The following is a 17,651-nucleotide window of genomic DNA, read 5'->3' on the forward strand; positions in this document are numbered from 1 at the left end:
ATACATGACAGATAGATAAATGGATAGACATAGATAAACAGACAGATTAGATAGACAGACAGATGATGGATGGATGGACGGACGGACGGACGGACGGACGGACGGACGGACGGACGGGCGGATGGGCGGATGGGCGGACGGATGGGCGGATGGGCGGATGGGTGGATGGGCGGGTGGGCAGACAGATGATAGAGAGAGAGAGAGATAGAAAGAAAGATAGCTGCCATTGAGTCAGTTTAGTCTCATGGCTACCTTATGTATAACAGAATGAAATGCTGCCAAACCCTGTGCCATCCTCACAGTCACCAGCATGTTCCAACCTATCCTGGCAGCTGTGTGTCAATCCATTTCACTGAGGGTCTCCCTCCCCCTTGCTGACCCCCTGCTTCAGCAAACATGATGTCCTCCTCTAGTGACTTATCCTTCCTGGTGTAGTGTCCAAGGGAAATGAGTTGGACAATGTTCTGCTGTGACCTGTAGTGTTTTTACTGGCTTATTTTCAGGAGGAGGTCACCAGGCCTTTCTTTCTAGTCTGAAACCTGTCCACCGTGGGTGACCCTGCTGGTATTTGAAACACTGGTGGCATAGCTCCCAGCATCGCAACTATATGCCAGCCACCACAGTACAGCAAACTGACAGATGAGTGTGGTTTGACACACACAATTTTCAAATAGACACATACACCAGCATGCATTTATTACAAAAACTGTCTTCCTCTACCTAGTATTATCTCCACACAGGCTTTCATTTTTTGTAACAAGGCAAGTTGCTTGGGGGTTTGAAGAGTTACATTGTTGTTAGTTGCCACTGACTCATAGTGGCTCCATGTGACAGACTAGAACAGCCCCATAGGGTTTCCTAGGCTGTAATCTTCACTAGGGTAGATCATCAGGTCTTTTCTCTCAGAGCTGCTGGGTGGGTTCGAACTGCTGACCCTTAGGTTAGCAGCCAACAGCCTAGGAAACCCTGTGGGGCTGTTCTACTCTGTTACATGAGGTTGCTATGAGTCGAAAATCAAGTTGATAACACCTGACAATAACACAGAGGACCTTGGCAATGGGAGGGTGAGGAAACATTGAAACAAGGGCAGCTTTGAAGCAGGTGACAGCCTGAGATAGGTGGTGTTGCTGGAACCGTTTATATATTCGGGAGAACATTAAAGGGAGGGACAAGAGGACATTGAAGGTAAGGATGAGAGCCGTTGGCAGAGAAAAGGGGAGAAGAAGAACAGCAGAAAGGATGGAAGTCTGGATGCAGCAGAAATGAGGTTCTCCATTGTCATTGGCGCAGACGTCAGACACTTAGGATGCTAGAATGCTCCCGGCCTGACCTACAAGTCACACTTCTTCTTATGTACCATTTTGTTTGTTTGTTTGTTTTCCCTTTATGGGGATGAAACAATGGTAAAGCTAAAACTGTGGTCCACAAACGTGGGTGGAAATGGGAGCAAGATCATGGATTTGTGATGGGTTTACGTAACGACTAGAACATCCGCAGCCCAAATGAAAATGAGAGCTGTGGACTCAGATGCCACTCAACAGCAGCAAGGAAAGGCTCAGCACCATGTCAGGAAAATGGATTCTGTTCTCTGCTTTTCTGGGACCCCATTCCTAATTACTTGTTTGGTTTGGATGGCTTTTTAGGGGGCTGAGAGGAACATATTTCAAACCTGTGGGTCCTTGCGTCCTTTTGTGAAGAATAGCTCTCCAAAGGTGGTGGTTGTTGGGTGCTGTGGAGTCAGTCCTTATTCTCAGTGACCCTACATACAACAGAGTGAAACACTGCCCGGTCCTGCACCATCCTTGTTATTCCTGAGCCCATTGTTGCAGCCACTGTGTCAATTCATCTCGTTGAGGGTCTTCCTCTTTTCCACTGACCCTCTACTTTACCAAGCATGATGTCCTTCTCCAGGGACTGGTAGCCAAAGGTGCAAGGTCCAGAAGGAACAGAGAGAAAGGGCTAATACAAGAACAGGAGAAGGTTTGGTTGGTTTTGTGACGTGGGAATTGTAGATGTTGCTTTCACCTGAGACTCAGAATCTCGGCTACCATCCTTCATAATTGCTTCCACATACACATATACCCACTCACTCTTCCACACACACTTACAAAAACACCACAGACACTCTGTAGTGGATCTCATATTCCCTCTGGCCTCAATGAACCTTCCCTTCGTTTGGCAGGTATCTCAAAAGTGACCTGTATTCCACTTGATTATTGTATTACTCCAAGCTATTTTATTTAAGCCCTTGATAAGTGTAAGCTGTTGTTTCATTGGAGGGTGGTGCAAAGAGTTAATATGCTCAGAGGTGCCAGTCCACCACCCAGAGACGCCTCAGAAGAAAATCCTGGCTATCTCCTTCTGAAAAATCAGCCGTTGAAAACCTTCTGGAGCAGGTTCTACTCTGACACACACGGGGTCACCACGAGTCAGAGTTGATTTGTCTGCACGTGGTTTCTCAGTCACTGTTGACACCTAAAAATTAACTGACATCGACGTTTCCGTCTTCACCATTTCCTTCAATGGTTTGACTAATTCTCTTCGTTCCCATTTTCTTGTTTTGCTTCATGCCTGGTTACATGCTAGCTTCTATTCTATTGCTTGTCTCTCGGGACTTCCCGAAGCAGAGAAAGAAGTAGGTCGAAAGACTGGAATTCTCTTCAAACTTGAAAATTGCTTTGGCATTGCCTAACGCCCCCCTCTCCCCTTCCAGGTGTACAATAAGCAGCCCCCATCGCGTTTGACGTGACAGGTGTAGTACTCTAAAACATTGACGCTATTGGTTCCATCTCTTAGACTTAAAAAGCTCACAGGCATTGTAAATGCAGCGGCAATGAGATTTTCACACACTCTCCACACTGCGTTTCAAATTAACTGCCTTTCGGAGGTGAGAACACAGGAGTTACCGTTTACAGGGAGGCACTCTTTGAGCGACCTAATTTAATTCACATTCCAGCATGTCACTGAGGGCTCTGCTTACCCATTCTCACTACATGCTACTGGTCTCAACAGGAAAAAAAAAAATCCTTAAAGCTGGTGAGTTATTTAGGGATTTATAATATGTCTAATTCCGATGTGTCTAAAGGAAAGAAAAAGAAAATATATTTCAGGAACGCTAACTCAGCACAAAGAGTCTTGTCCTCTTTCCCTGTCCCTGTTGGGTTTGTAGGCTCACGGAGAAGCCCAGGACAATATTTTTAGGCTACTCCATGCTGTGTGATCATTTTTAATGGCCTCATGCAAATATCTGCGTGGGCTGCTTTGGAAAGCCAAGCCACTCAACAAAGTAAGCTTTTATGAAAGGATTAAGTCGTTAATAAACGGAGAGTGTTTATGTGCAGAAGAGCTTCAAAGCCTGTTTGGATGAAGGTGAGCTTTCTTCCTCGGGTGCAGCTGTCTCCGCCTGTGGAGGGGTCTGGCAGCCCCGATGGGCAGGAATCCAGAGAAGGAGCGGGAGGGGGCGGCCAAGGCTGCAGGCGAGGTTTCTCTGCAGATGCTAGCTCAGGACTCCATGCAGGCTGCTCTCTGAAATAGCTCTGGAAAAGAAGCCCACTTCCTCTCCTTGCAGGTCACTTGATTTCATTCGATTTGAAATGCTAATGCGTTCGTATCCATCCACGTATCCAAAGAGATTCCCCACTGCTATATTATTTAATTAGTAGGGAAAATAGAAAAAGCATGCAAAAACCTAATTATTTGCCAGAACTCATTTAGGTCAAATTTGCAAAAAATGAGAAAAAAAAAAAAAACAACTAGAGGATAAAACCAATGTTACCATCTGGAAAAAGGACATATAAGTACCTACACATGAATGTGGACTGATAAACAACATCATGACCAGTGAAGTAGAAATTGAAGTTGTCAGTAATTTCATTCTACCAAGATCAGCCATCGACATCCATGGAAGCAGCAGTCTAGAAATCAAAGGTTGCATTGCACTGGGCAAATCAGCTGCAAAAGACCTATTTAAAGTGTTAAAAAGCAAGGATGTCACTTTGATGACAAAGGTGCACCTGACCCAAGCCCTGGTATTTTCAATCGCATCATATGCACGTGAAAACTGGACAATGAATAAGGAATCAAAGAAGAATTGACACGTTTGAATTATGGTGTTGGCAAATAATATTGAATATATCATGGATTGCCAGAGGAATAAACAAATCAGTCATAGAAGAACTACAATCAGAATGCTCTTTAGAAAAGAGGGTGATGAGACTTCAGCTGGCTTTCTTGGGACACGTCATCAAGAAAGACCAATCACTAGTAAAGGACTTCATGATTGGTAAAGTAGAGGGTCAGAGGAAACGAAGGAGACCCTCCAAGAGATGGATATTCACAACAGGGGCAACGATGGACTCAAACACACCAGCGATCATGAAGATGGTACATCATTTCTAGTTTCCACAACATGCACGTTGTTCTTATTGTTAGTTGGTGTGGAGTTAATTCTGACTCATGACAACACCACGTGTGAAGAGTAGAACTGTCCTCCATAGGATGTTTAAGGCTGTGGACTTTTGGAATTAGATCACCAGGACCGTCTTCCGAGGCACCTCTGGGTGAGTTTGAACCACCAACCTTTTAGTTAGTATCCCAGCGTTTAACGATTTATGACACCCAGGAAGTCCCAAAATTTGCATGTGAGGTCGTTAACATGCTGTTGAGTTGATTCTGACTCATAGCGACCCTGTGTAGGACAGAACGAAACACTGCCCGGTCCTGTGCCATCCTCACAAGCGTTGTTATGTTTGAGCACGTTGCTGTAGCCACTGTGTCAATCTATCTCATTAATGTGTTGGCTATTCTGGTGTACCTTGATATGATTCACTACCAAGCTAGAATATTTCAATCACCTTGCCACAAAAGATGGAGGCAAAAGAGAGTGGGTTGAAGGGTTGATGGATGTTGAGGACAGGACCAGATATACACATACCTGGGTAATGTTCACCAATTCCCTTCTCCCAAATAATGTATCATAGAACTGCTTGGAAGACGCCAAGTTTGTAGAATATCTATACGCCATAACCTGATAGCCAGGGTGAAATAATTTTCTTTAAAATATTGTTTGAACATATTCCAGACAGAGTCAGTTATTCTCTATTTGTCGTTGATTCAGAGTCATTCCCACATTTTATCAGTTTTTTTTAAGAGTTCAAAATTATAAAAACTGTAGCTTGATACAAATTCAGCAAGCCTAAATGGCTGAAGCAGATTGTTACTAACCATCTCCATCTTCGAATTATTTATAGGTATGATTTCTAGTTTAAGGGCAAAGCTACAGTTACAGAAATAACAATATAAACAAACAAAAAAACAAAGATGATGTTAAAATGGTTACTAATTGTAGCCAGTTGCTGTTGAGTTGATTTCAAACCATGGTGACCCCGTGTGTGTCAGAGTAGAACTGTACTCTATATGGTTTTCATTCCTGATTTTTCAAAAGTAGATAGCCAGGACTTTCTTCCAAGGTGCCTCTGGGTAAAGTCAAACCACCAACCTTTCTGTTAGCAGCCCAATGCGGTAACCTTTGCACCATCCAGGGACTCCTGATACGATGGTAGACTTGGAGAAAATGTCCCTGAAACAGATCCCAATCAACGCCGTGAGGGCCTCTATAAACAGAATTAAAATTGCAGGAATATTTATATAAGTCGGTTCTTTTCTTTCCTCAGCAGGTTGTCAACGTGATAGATAATTACTAGAAGGTAGAGTTTGCACTTGGTAAAATACTAATTTTATTGTACAGACTACGGATGAGCCAATTAAAATTACACGCAGTTGCATTTAAGCTTCCTTTATAGAGTTCCTTGCCTGGGATCTTCCTAAGAACTAACAATCTATCTCAGCCTAGTGAGTATCTTTGCTTTTGAAAGACATGTAGGCACGCAGAGGAAGCAAGCATGTACTGAGTATTCTCAATGCCATGTTTACTTTTCATTCGTCAAGCTTGAATGGATAGATTCCGTATTGCTTACGTTCCAGCTACATCCCTACACTCACTATAGGGATGTCTTAGTCATCTAGTGCTGCTATAACAGAAATACCACAAGTTGATGGCTTTAACCAAGGGAAATTTATTTTCTCACTGTCTAGTAGGCTACAAGTCCAAGTTCAGGGCATCAGCTCCAGGGAAAGACTTTCTTTCTCTGTTGGCTCTGGAGGAAAGTCTTTCTTGTCAATCTTCCCCTGGACTAGAAGATTCTCTGTGCAGGAACCCCGGGTTCAAAAGACCTGCTCTGCTCCCAGTGCTTCTTTCTTTGTGGTATGAGGCCCCCATATCTCTCTGCTCACATCTCTCTTATATCTCAAGAGATTGCCTCAATCCAATCTCATAGTTGGAGTCTTGCCTCACTAAAACAACTGCCACCCATCCTCCCTCGTTAACATCATGGAGGCAGGATTTAAAGCATATAGGAAAATCTCACAATACCTGGAATTGATACACACATTTTTGGGCGGACATAATTCAATCCATGACAGGGGACATCACACTTCCCGTGCCCGTAATTATAGGGATTCACAATAAACTCACTCTTTCTCACCTCGCAGTGTGATCTTGATCACTGGCACAGTAAAGGAGGAAAAACAGAACAATGGATACAAAAACAGATCTGGAGGAGAGGCCAGGAAGCTCTCTGTATCCAGAAATAATGACTTTTTTTTTTTTTACCCATTCTCTCTTTTTCTTTTTAATAATATTTTATTGTGTTTTTGGTGGAAGTCTACACAGCAAATTAGGGTCCCATTTGACAACATCCACACAGATATTTCAGAGACATTATTTACTTTGTTCACAACGTGTCAACATTCTCTTTAATTTCATTCTGTTGTTGTGTTTCTGGTATTCTAGTTTCCCTGCCCCCTTGTCTTCTCATCTTTGCTTTAGATAAAATGTTGACTTTTTGGTCTCATGTGGAAACCCTGGTGGTGTAGTGGTTAAGTCTTATGGATGCTAACCAAAAGGTCGGCAGTTTGAATCTACCAGGCACTCCTTGCACACTATTTTTTTTGTTTGTTTAAATGGAGCACCATATTTACAGGTAATATCATTTACTTTCTGTGCCTGTCATTTATCTAGAAGGTGACCTCAGGGGATAATTTCAGTTCAAGGTTTAAAGTGTATCTCAGGGTGATTGATAGTCTCAAAGAGTCCTCTGGTTTCAACTGGTCCAGTAAGTCTGGACTTCTTTAAGATTTTGAGTTCTGTTCCACATTTTTTTCCCATTCTAGCGGCTCTGTCAGTAGTGGTAGCCGGGCACCATCTAGTTCTTCTGTTCTCAGGGTAGATGAAGTTGTGCCTTACGTAGATTTTTAGTCCTTTGGATTAGTTTCTTCTATGAGACTTTGGTTTCCTTCTGTGGGTTTTGATTGAAAGGACAAAATGGAAATTAGGATAATAGAGAGGAAAAGAGAAAGAGGGGTTTTTAAGATGCTGTAGAAACAGGATATTAACATTATTATTACATTGAAAACAAATCCAGAACAAGATGACATGTGAGTCTTTTATTGACTTGTAACCACGGTTGTGCTGTGCATCTTAATTTTATTGGCTAGAAAGCATGCATTTTACCAGGTTATGGAAGGTAAATATATAGAGGAGAAGACAATGAGAGACTTGGTGATATTATAGGATGATTTGAAAGTCCTTGAAAATGATGGAAGGTTCTGGAACAGAGCAGCTAGGTGGCCTTTTGAATTGCTCTGACTTCAACACTCTCAGCACTAAAATATATGCTTCTCCATTATTTGGGGCTCTTCAGAAGTTGTTGGAGTCCCTGGGTGGTGCAAACAGTTAATGTGCTCAGCTACTAACTGAAAGGTTGGAGGTTTGAATTCACCCAGAGGTACCTCAGAAGAAAGCCCTCTCAATCTACTTCTGAAAGATAACAGCCATCGGAAACCCTGTGGAGTGAAATTCTACTCAAGCACACGTGGGCCTCCCTTGAGTCACGATCCACTGGACGGCAATGGTTTTAGTTTGATTACCATCTTGAAATTCTTAACCAACATTGAAAATGGAGGCGTCCCTGGGTGGTGCAAAGGATTAATGAGCTCAGCTGCTAACAGAAAGGTTGGAAGCTTGAGTCTACTCAGAGGTGCCTTGGAAGAAAGGCCTGGCAATCTAATTCCAAAAGATCAGAGCCACTGCAAACCCTGGGGGCAAAGCTCTACTCTGACACACGTGAGTTCACCATGAGTCGGAATTCACTTGATTGACAGCAACTGGCTTTTGGTTTTGTTTTGGGTCTTGTGACTAAGTGTTGATAAGAACTGACTAAAAAAAGCCTCATAGATTATTGGTGTTCTTCATTATTTTCCCCTGGCAATTTCACTTTCTATCCCCTGTGTTTTCTTCTAAGATGCTCCATTATACTTGAGTTAGCTAGAAAGACTCTCTCTTTAGAAAACTCTAGCTAAAGTGAGGTTTCAGTTAGAATGGATTTGCATCAGGGAGCAAGGAGCTCTTGAGAAAATACTTACCCAAGTTTTCACTTGCACAGGCAACAAAGAGGGTAGGAAATATGTTCAGGTAGTCGTTTGTCCAGCTGGCCTGTTGTCTAGTCCTTGAGTGTATTGGTGGGTAGACCTGAATATTGGCAGCTGTCTTAGTTAGTTATCTAGTACTGCTATAACAGAAATACCACAAGTAGGTGGCTTGAACAAACAGAAATTCATTCTTTCACAGTCTAAGAGGCTAGAAGTCTGAATTCAAGGCAGCAGCTCCAGGGGAAGGCTTTCTCTCTCTGTCGGCTCTGGGGAAAAGTCCTTGCCTCTTTGAGCTTCTGCCCCTGGGCGATCGTCATGTGGCTTGGTATCTGTTGTCCCCCATCTCTGCTTGCCAGCTTGCTTGTTAAATGACTTTTTATATCTCAAAAGAAATTGACTCAAAACACTGTACACTAATGCCGTCTCATTTACATAACAAAGAAACCCCATTCCCAAATGAGATTATAACCACAGGCATAAACCCAAAACCCAGTGCAGTCAAGTTGATTCTGACTCATAGCAACCCATAGGGCACAGTGGAACTGCCCCAAAGGGTTTCCAACAAGAGCCCGATGGATTCCGACTGCCAATCTTTTGGTTAGTGGTCTGAGCTCTTAACCACCCAGGCTCCAACCACAGGCATAGAAGTTAAGACATATAACACGTATTTCTGGGGGATACAATTCAGTCCACAATAGTAGGCAAGAGCTATAACTTCAGACAAACATAAAAGAGTAGGAGACAGCTGGGGAAAGAGGGCCTCCTCTTTTCATTGGATGTTGTTAGGTGCTGTGGGGTAGGTTCTGACTCATAGCGACCCTAGGCACAACTGAACGAAACACTGCCCCGTCCTGCGCCATCCTCACAATCATTGTAATGCTTCAACCCATTGTTGTAGCCACAGTGTCAATCCATCTCATAGAGGGTCTTCCTCTATTCACTGACCTTCTACTTTACCAAGCATGATGTCCTTCTCCAGGGACTCGTCCCTCCTGATAACATGTACAAAGAATGTGAGATGAAGTCTCGTCATCCTGACTTCTAAGGAGCATTCTGGCCGTAGTTCTCCCAGGACAGCTTTATTCGTTCTTCAGTCAGTCAATGGTATATTCGATATCCTTCACCAACACCATAGTCTGAATGCGTTAATTCTACTTCAGTCTTCCTTATTTGTTGCCCAGCTTTCCCATGCATAGGAGGGGTTTGAAAATACCATGGCTTGGGTCAGGCACAACTTAGTCCTCAAATGACATCTTTGCTTTTTAACACTTGAAAGACCTCTTCTGTGGCAGATTTGCCCAATGCAATGCGTCTTCTGATTTCTCGACTGCTGCTTCCTTGTGCATTGATTGTGGATCCAAGTAGAATGAAACCCTTGACAAATTCAATCTTTTCTCCATTTATCATGATGTGGCTTCTTGGTCCAGTTGCGAGGATTTTTATTTTCTACTGGAGGATGGGATATATATATATATATATATCCACTGCTGTGGGAGTTGATTCTGACTCACAGTGTCCCTATAGGACAGAATAGAACTGCCCTGTAGGATTTCCGAGGCTGTAATCTTTGTGGAAATAGACTGCCACATCTTTCTCCCACCGAGCAGCTGGTGGGCTCAGACCCTGGACTTTTGGTTAGATGCTGAGCTCTTAACCACTACTCCACTGGGGCTCTCTCTCTCTTTCTCTGAGAGATTTATTACAAGGAAATACCTAACACAATTGTGGGGTTTTACAAGTCCCAAATACATGGGTCAGCCAGCAGGCTGAAAACCTTTGCTGGCTCATGGGGCTCAGGGTGTTGGTAAATCCAAAATTTGCAGGTCAGGGGACGGGCTGGAGATTTCTGTAGGTGCATGTGAGTTATTTGATGGGGGAGCTCTTTCCAACATTAAGAACTGACATTCGTTTCTTCTGTGACAGTTCATACGTCACCCCAACATGCTAAACCGTGTGGAGGTTTTAGAGATAGATATGCGTATTCATATACCATTATAAAAATGTAGTACACAGTTCTACTTTTTATTAAAAAGAGAAAAGAGACAGTTGCTGGTCTAGCTGCTTTTGACTCACAGAGACCCCATGTGTGTCAGAGCAGAACTGTGCTCCGCAGGGTTTTCGATGGTTTATCTTTCAGAAGTAGTTCTCCAGGCCTTTCTTCTGAGGCACCTGTGTGGACTCAAACCTCCAGCCTTTTGGTTAGGAGCCCAGCGTGTTAACCCTATGCCCCACCCAGGAACAGCCTTTGTCGTTGTTTCCGTGGCGTCACTTCTGACTCACGGCAACCCCATGTTAGCGGGGTAGAACTGCCCCACTGGGTTTTCAAGGCTGTGACTTTTTGGAAGCAGATCAGTAGGCCTGTCTTACTAGGCAGCTCTGGGTGGATTTGAACCACCAACCTTTTGGCTAGTAGTCGAGCCCTTCAATGTTTGTGCCACCCTGGGATTCTCGTAGCTCCCTTTAACGGGCAGGTTACTGAAATGCAGCTGATGTCTCACATCTCTTTCTGTATTCCCCGTGTTGTGATATTACAAGCTATGTAACCTGGAAGTGGGAGAAAGACCTGAAGACCTACTCCTGTAAAAATTACAGCCTCGGAAACCCTATGGAGCAGTTCTACCCCGTACTAGTGGGTCACTAAGGACCGACTCAGTGGCAACCAACAGCAACAGCCATTGGAAGGAAAAGGTTGGCTGAAGAAGTGAAATGGCAGACAAGCTCCGTCTCATTCTGCCAAACGCAGTTCATGCTTTACTGACCCTCTGAAGCCACATGGATCCATGTAGCACCAAGGCCCCTTGCTCCCCAGCTAATGCAATAAAACTTTTAAAAACTGGATCTCATTAATTTCTACCACCTGTCTGTCAGCCTGTGGGTGTGTCTGTGTTGCTATGATGCCGGAAGCTATGATGCACAGCTTCCAGACCGGGGAAGACTAGGAAGAAAGGCCTGGCAACCTATTTCTGAAAATCAGCCAATGAAAACCCTATGTATAACCACAGAACATTGTCTGATACAGTGCTGGAAGATGGGCTTCCTAGGCTGGAAGGCACTCAAAATACACAGTGGTGGCAAAAATGGACTCAGACATACCAACAATCATAAAAATGGTACAGGACCAGGCAACGTCTCTTTCTGCTGTACACGGGGTCGCCATGAGTAGGAGCCGATTCAGGGCAGCTAACAACAACAGCATTCATCTGTTCACTTGTTGGTCTCGGAGAGAGGGTTGGGAACATTTTGTGCTTTACCCAAGGGATGAGTTATCACAATTGCAAATCATTATTTTAACTTGATCTTTAAGCCAACCTGGTGTTTGTTTGGGGTACTGATAATTTGGAAACCCTGGTGGCTAGTGGTTAAGTGCTACAGCTGCGAACCAAAGGGTCAGCAGTTCGAATCCGCCAGGCGCTCCTTGGAAACTCTGTGAGGCGGTTCTACTCTGTCCTATAGGGTCACTATGAGTCAGAACTGACTCGATGGCACTGGGTTTGGTGTTTTGGTACTGATAATTTAAATTGAAAAATCAGATACACAAAAAAATGGCAGTGCTACTGGTTTAAGATAAGCATGTTTATCTCTACTCTAGATTAGCTTTGCAAAAATGGTACATTTTTATTCACTAAAAAAAAATCTCATTTTGCATAGCTCATTCTACTCTGACATGAGATCTCAAATGTTTACCTATCCGTCTTAAACAAATATTTGGGGAGTTGACATAGCCAGTATCATTTACAGAAGCAAGAAGTTACAAAGTATATATATAATTTGAATTTTATCTCTGAAAATTGAATATGTCTCAACTGGGTTATTCCTCAAAAATGTATCTCCCACAAAGTAGCATTTCTGTTCCAAACAATTTTGGGGATGATTGTCTTTACTTAATTATGTATTGTGTTTATTATATTACACAATGTAGATATCATAAATATATAGAAAAGATTGGCAGTTTGAATCCACCAACCCCTCCTTGGGAACCCTAGAGGGCAGTTCTACTGTGTCCTATACTATGAGTCGGAATCGACTTGGCAGCAATGGGTTTAATACATACATATATGTGTATATATATATCCAGCAACCGGTTTAACACATACATACAGACATATGTACATACATATACATATGCGTATATATATACATATATGTATATAGCCCATTGCTGTCAAGTCAATTCTGATTCCCAGTGACCCTATAGGACAGAATAGAACTGCCCCCGAGGGTTTCCAAGGAGCGGCTAGTGGATTCAAAACTGCTGACCTCTTGATTGGCAGCCTGACCTCTTAACCACTGTGCCACCAGGGTTCCATATGTGTTAAGCACCCTAATATTTTGGTGCTTAATATTTTGCATGCCATTACAAAGGCCTGACTTGGAATTTCTTATGTAGAATTTTTTAAAATAAAAGTACTGGAAGCATGGCTTTTGGTCGGTAGCGCTCTACTGCACAGATACGGTTTTCATTGTCCAGAAGTCAGGTTTGTGCCATCTTCTTTACAGTTCTTACAGCCCCTTGTGACACATTTCATGATCTGTATTTCAAGTTTCTCTTCTAAAAACAGAAAAGTCACATCTCTCAATTCTGATTTTATGTATTTAACTGTATTATATAATCTGATATATGTGTATGTATCCCTAATTTCTGTTCTATATATTTATTTTACATATATATGTAAACATATATACTTACGTATTGTATAAATATATATTTATAACATACAAGTAACACAGATGCACACACACATATGCACACACACACATATACCCAAGCTCTCACTCCCTCCACCCTTCCTCCCTCTCTTTCTCTTTCTTTGCTAGAAACAATGAAAAAAAAAAAAAAACCTTTTGGGTTACAACTAATAAACATTCTTTTAAAGTTACAACCATGATCATATATCATGTGCTCTATATTTCTTTCTTTGTTTCTTTCTCTTCTTTCCTTCCTTCCTCTCTCTCTTTTTCTTTCTTGCATTCCTGTCTTTCTTTCTTTCTTTTCCTTCCTTCCTTTCTTCTTTGCCTTCTTCCTTCCTCCCTCCCTCCCTCCCTCCCTCTTTCCTTCCTTTTTTTGTTTGCATGTACGTAAGTATATGTATATGTGTGTATCTTGCAGCAGTTTAGAAAGATTTTTTAAAGCTTATAATTTATATTCTTACAAAGAACGTTAATATACTCTACCATGGATATCTAAAGTCACACATGTCTTATTTTTAAGCAGGTTTACAAAATGCCATCTTTCAAGTTTTGACTTTACTTGACTCTTTTTGGCAGGCTCTTACCTTGTCATGTTGCGTTAAATCCGAAATCCAGTTAGAAGTATTTGAAGAGACGTACAAGCTCAGTGGGAAATAATTTTCAATACAAACTTGTATGTCTATACCAAAAAACCCACTGCCGTGGAGTTGATTCCGACTAATAGTGACCCTATAGTACATAGTGGAACTGCCCCATAGGGTTTGCAAGGAGCGGCTGGTGGATTCGAACCGCAGACCTTTTGGTTAGCAGCTGAGCTCTAAACCGCTGTGCCACAGGGCTCCAAAAGACATGTCATCTGGTTCATTGGGTTTTGCTTTCTACCTCTGAGTTTGCAAAGACAGCCCCACAATGCTAAGAGGGTTGACCTGATATTCTGTAGTTCACAGACCCATTACTACCATCCCACACAAAGATCTGGACCACGGGGACGTGTTACACACTTCCTAGTTGTAATTCACAAAAATATTATTATCATTCCTAGGATGCAAGCTAGAAGGACTCTTGATCTTTATTCCAGCTGACTGGCTTTTTATTTGCGTACAAGAAAAAGGTTACATCCAGTTACCCTCTCTTTGAATGCATCATTAATCATTCTATTCCCAAGTTTTTTCCAATTTTTCTCAAACTAACCAGTTATTGCAAGAAACACATCCTTATCTTAAACTTGTACATTGTTGTTGTTAGCTGCCATCAAGTCATCTCTGACCCATGGTGACCCCATGTACAACGGAACAAAACATTGCCTGGTCCTGTGCCATCCTCATATCATTGTTATGTATGAGTGCATTCTTGGGTCACTATGCATGTTGAGAACGCTGGTAGCGCGGTGGTTAAGAGCTACGGTGAGCTGCGGCTGCTAACCAAAAGGTCAGCACTTCGATTCCAGCAGCTGTTCCTTGGAAGCCCTATGGGACAGTTCTACTCTCTTCTGTAGGGTCACTATGAGTAGGAATCAACTCAACAGCAATGGATTTTTTTTTTTTTTTCCAACCAAGGGGGCTCATCTTTCAGCACTATGTCTGACAATATTCTGTCACGACCAAAGGGCTTCACTGGCTCATTTTCAGAAGTAGATCACCAAGCCTTTCTTCCTAGTCTGTCTTGGTCTGGAAGCTCCACTGGAGCCTGACAGACAAGTATAGTCCAGTAGTTTTCATTTTAATAGTTTTTTATTGTTCTTTGTTTTTGTTCTTCCTGAACACAGTATTCAGTGGAGTTTATCATGGGTTTTGCTTTTTATGACTAGTCCCGGGAAATGTTCACGGGACATTCGGAAAGCAGGTGTTCCACTGGCCTTTCCTGCCCTGTTCTTTTTCAGGAAGGAGATCACTAGACAAGAATTATCTTTGGATCTCTGACCTAACATTTGTTGTTGTTGTTGTTGTTGTTAGGCACCATGAAGTTGGCTCGGAATCAAAGCAACCCCATGTGACAGAGTAGAACTACCCCCATAGGATTTTCTAGGCTACCCCATAGGATTTTCATCTTTACGGCAACAGACTGTCAGGTCTTTTCTTCCATGGAGCCACTGGTTGGGGTTAGAACTGCCAACCTTTCAGTTAGTAGCTTAACCATTGCACCACCAGGGCTCTTTGCCAAAGATTTACTGGACCACATTTTAATTGATGGAAGTAAACATCAGTGTCCATGTGGCTCATGTTTCCTGGGAAAGTGAAATAACTGTAAAAAAAAAAAAACCTGTTGCCATTGTGTCGATTCTAACTCATAGCTACACTGTAAGACAGAGTAGAACTGCCCCCCAGGGCTTCCAAGGAGCAGTTGGTGGATTCGAACTGCCAACCTCTTGGTTATCAGTCAAATGCTTAACCACTGTGCCACCAAGGCCCCCCCCGAATTATGGAGCAAGTTCAACAAATGATTAAAGTCAGACCAAGGATCCATGGGGGGAGGACCAGGGATGGTGAAAATCTTTATGAAAGTTCCAAAATCTCACTGTTTCATCAAATGGTGATATTTTCAGAATTCAGGTCAACAAAAATTGTCATGAATCAAAGAAAAATAATCACATCCTACATATGTTTACGTAGAGCTAATGGCAAATATTATACATATAACATAATTCAACATCAGTAAAAGTTAGTAATACTGTAGCATACAAATAGATGAAGAACCAGGGGGCTCTCTTTCCCCTTAAAAAGATCTGTGTACTGAATCCAAAAAACAGAAAATAACGAGTGTTGGAGAGGTTTCAGGGTGATCAGAACTCTTATGCACTGCTGGTGGGAACGCAAAATGATGCAACCATTTTGGAAAACAATGTGGTGCTCCCTTAGAAAGCTAGAAATAGAAATACCATATGATCCAGCAATTCCAGTCCTAGGAATATATCCTAGAGAAACAATAGTCATCACATGAATAGACATAGGTGCACCCATGTTCATTGCAGCATTGTTCACAACAGCAAAAAGATGGAAACAACCTAGATGCCCATCAACAGATGAATGGATAAACAAACTGTGGTACGTACACACGATGGAGTATTAGCCAACGATAAAGAACAATGATGAATCTGTGAAGTGTCTCACAACATGGATGAATCTGGAGAGCATTATGCTGAGTGACATAAGTCAATCACAAAAGTACAAATATTGTATGAGACCGCTAGCATAAAAATTCATGAAAAGAAAGAATCTTTGATGGTTATGAGGGTGGGGAGGGGTGGGGATGAAAAAAACTAAATAGACAATAGATAAGTGGTAACTTTGGTGAAGAGGGAGACAGTACACAATACTGGGGAAGCCAGCACAGCTTGTACAAGGCAAGGTCATGGAAGCTCCATAGACACATCCAAACTCCCTGAAGGACTGAATGGCCGAGCTGGAGGCTGTGGGGACCATGGTCTCGGGGAACATCCAGCTCAACTGGTGTAACACAGTTTATAAGGAAAATGTTCAACATTCTACTTGGTAAGTAGCATTTGGGGTCTTAAAAGACTGTGAGTGGCCATCTAGGATACTCCACTGGTCTCACCCCTTCAGGAGCAAGAAAGAATGAAGAAAACTAAAGATACAAGGAAAAGATTAGTCCAAAGGAGTAATGGACCACATCTACCATGGCTTCCACCAGACCGAGTCCGGTACAACTAGATGGTGCCTGGCTACCACCACTGACTGCTCTGATGGGAATCACAATAGAGGGTCCCGGACAGAGCTGGAGAAAAATGTACAACAAAATTCTAACTCACAAAAAAAGACCAGACTTACTGGCCTGACAGAGACTGGAGAAACCCTGAGAGTATGGCCCCCAGACACCCTTTCAGCTCAGTAATGAAGTCACTCCCTAGGTTCACCCTTCAGCCAGAGATTAGACAGGCTTATACAACAAAACGAGACTAAAGGAACACAGCAGCCCGGGGCAAGGACTAGAAGGCTGGAGGGGACAAGAAAGCTGATAATAGGGAACCAAGGCAGAGAAGGGAGAGTGTTGATATGTCGTGGTGTTGTTAACCAGTGTCACAAAACAATCTGTACTAACTGTTTAATGAGAAACGAGTTTGTCCTGTAAAAGTTCATCTAACGTACCATGAAAGAAAGAAAGAAAAAAAAAGACCTGCACGCACTTAATGTTTACCTAAATAAACTTTTTAAAGAACTGTGTTAAGCAAAGCGCTCGCTTCGTGTTACATTCCTAAATAAAGTGATATTACTTTCCGTTTCGCACATTTCTTCCAGAACACGGCGTCTTTCATGCACACATCAAGCAACAGTCTGTAACCTCTGCCCCCTCCCCTTAACGCACTTTTTCTAAAAAATAACATTGTATTGTTCTAGTGAAAGTTTACCCAGCTAATTAGGCTCCCCCTTTAACAATTTTTATACAAATTGTTCTGTGCCATTGGTTACAATTTTTACAATGTGTCAGCATTCTCATTACCTCCATTCTGATGGTTCTGT

Source organism: Elephas maximus, chromosome X, assembly GCF_024166365.1.
Source record: "Elephas maximus indicus isolate mEleMax1 chromosome X, mEleMax1 primary haplotype, whole genome shotgun sequence".
Lineage (NCBI taxonomy): Eukaryota > Metazoa > Chordata > Mammalia > Proboscidea > Elephantidae > Elephas > Elephas maximus.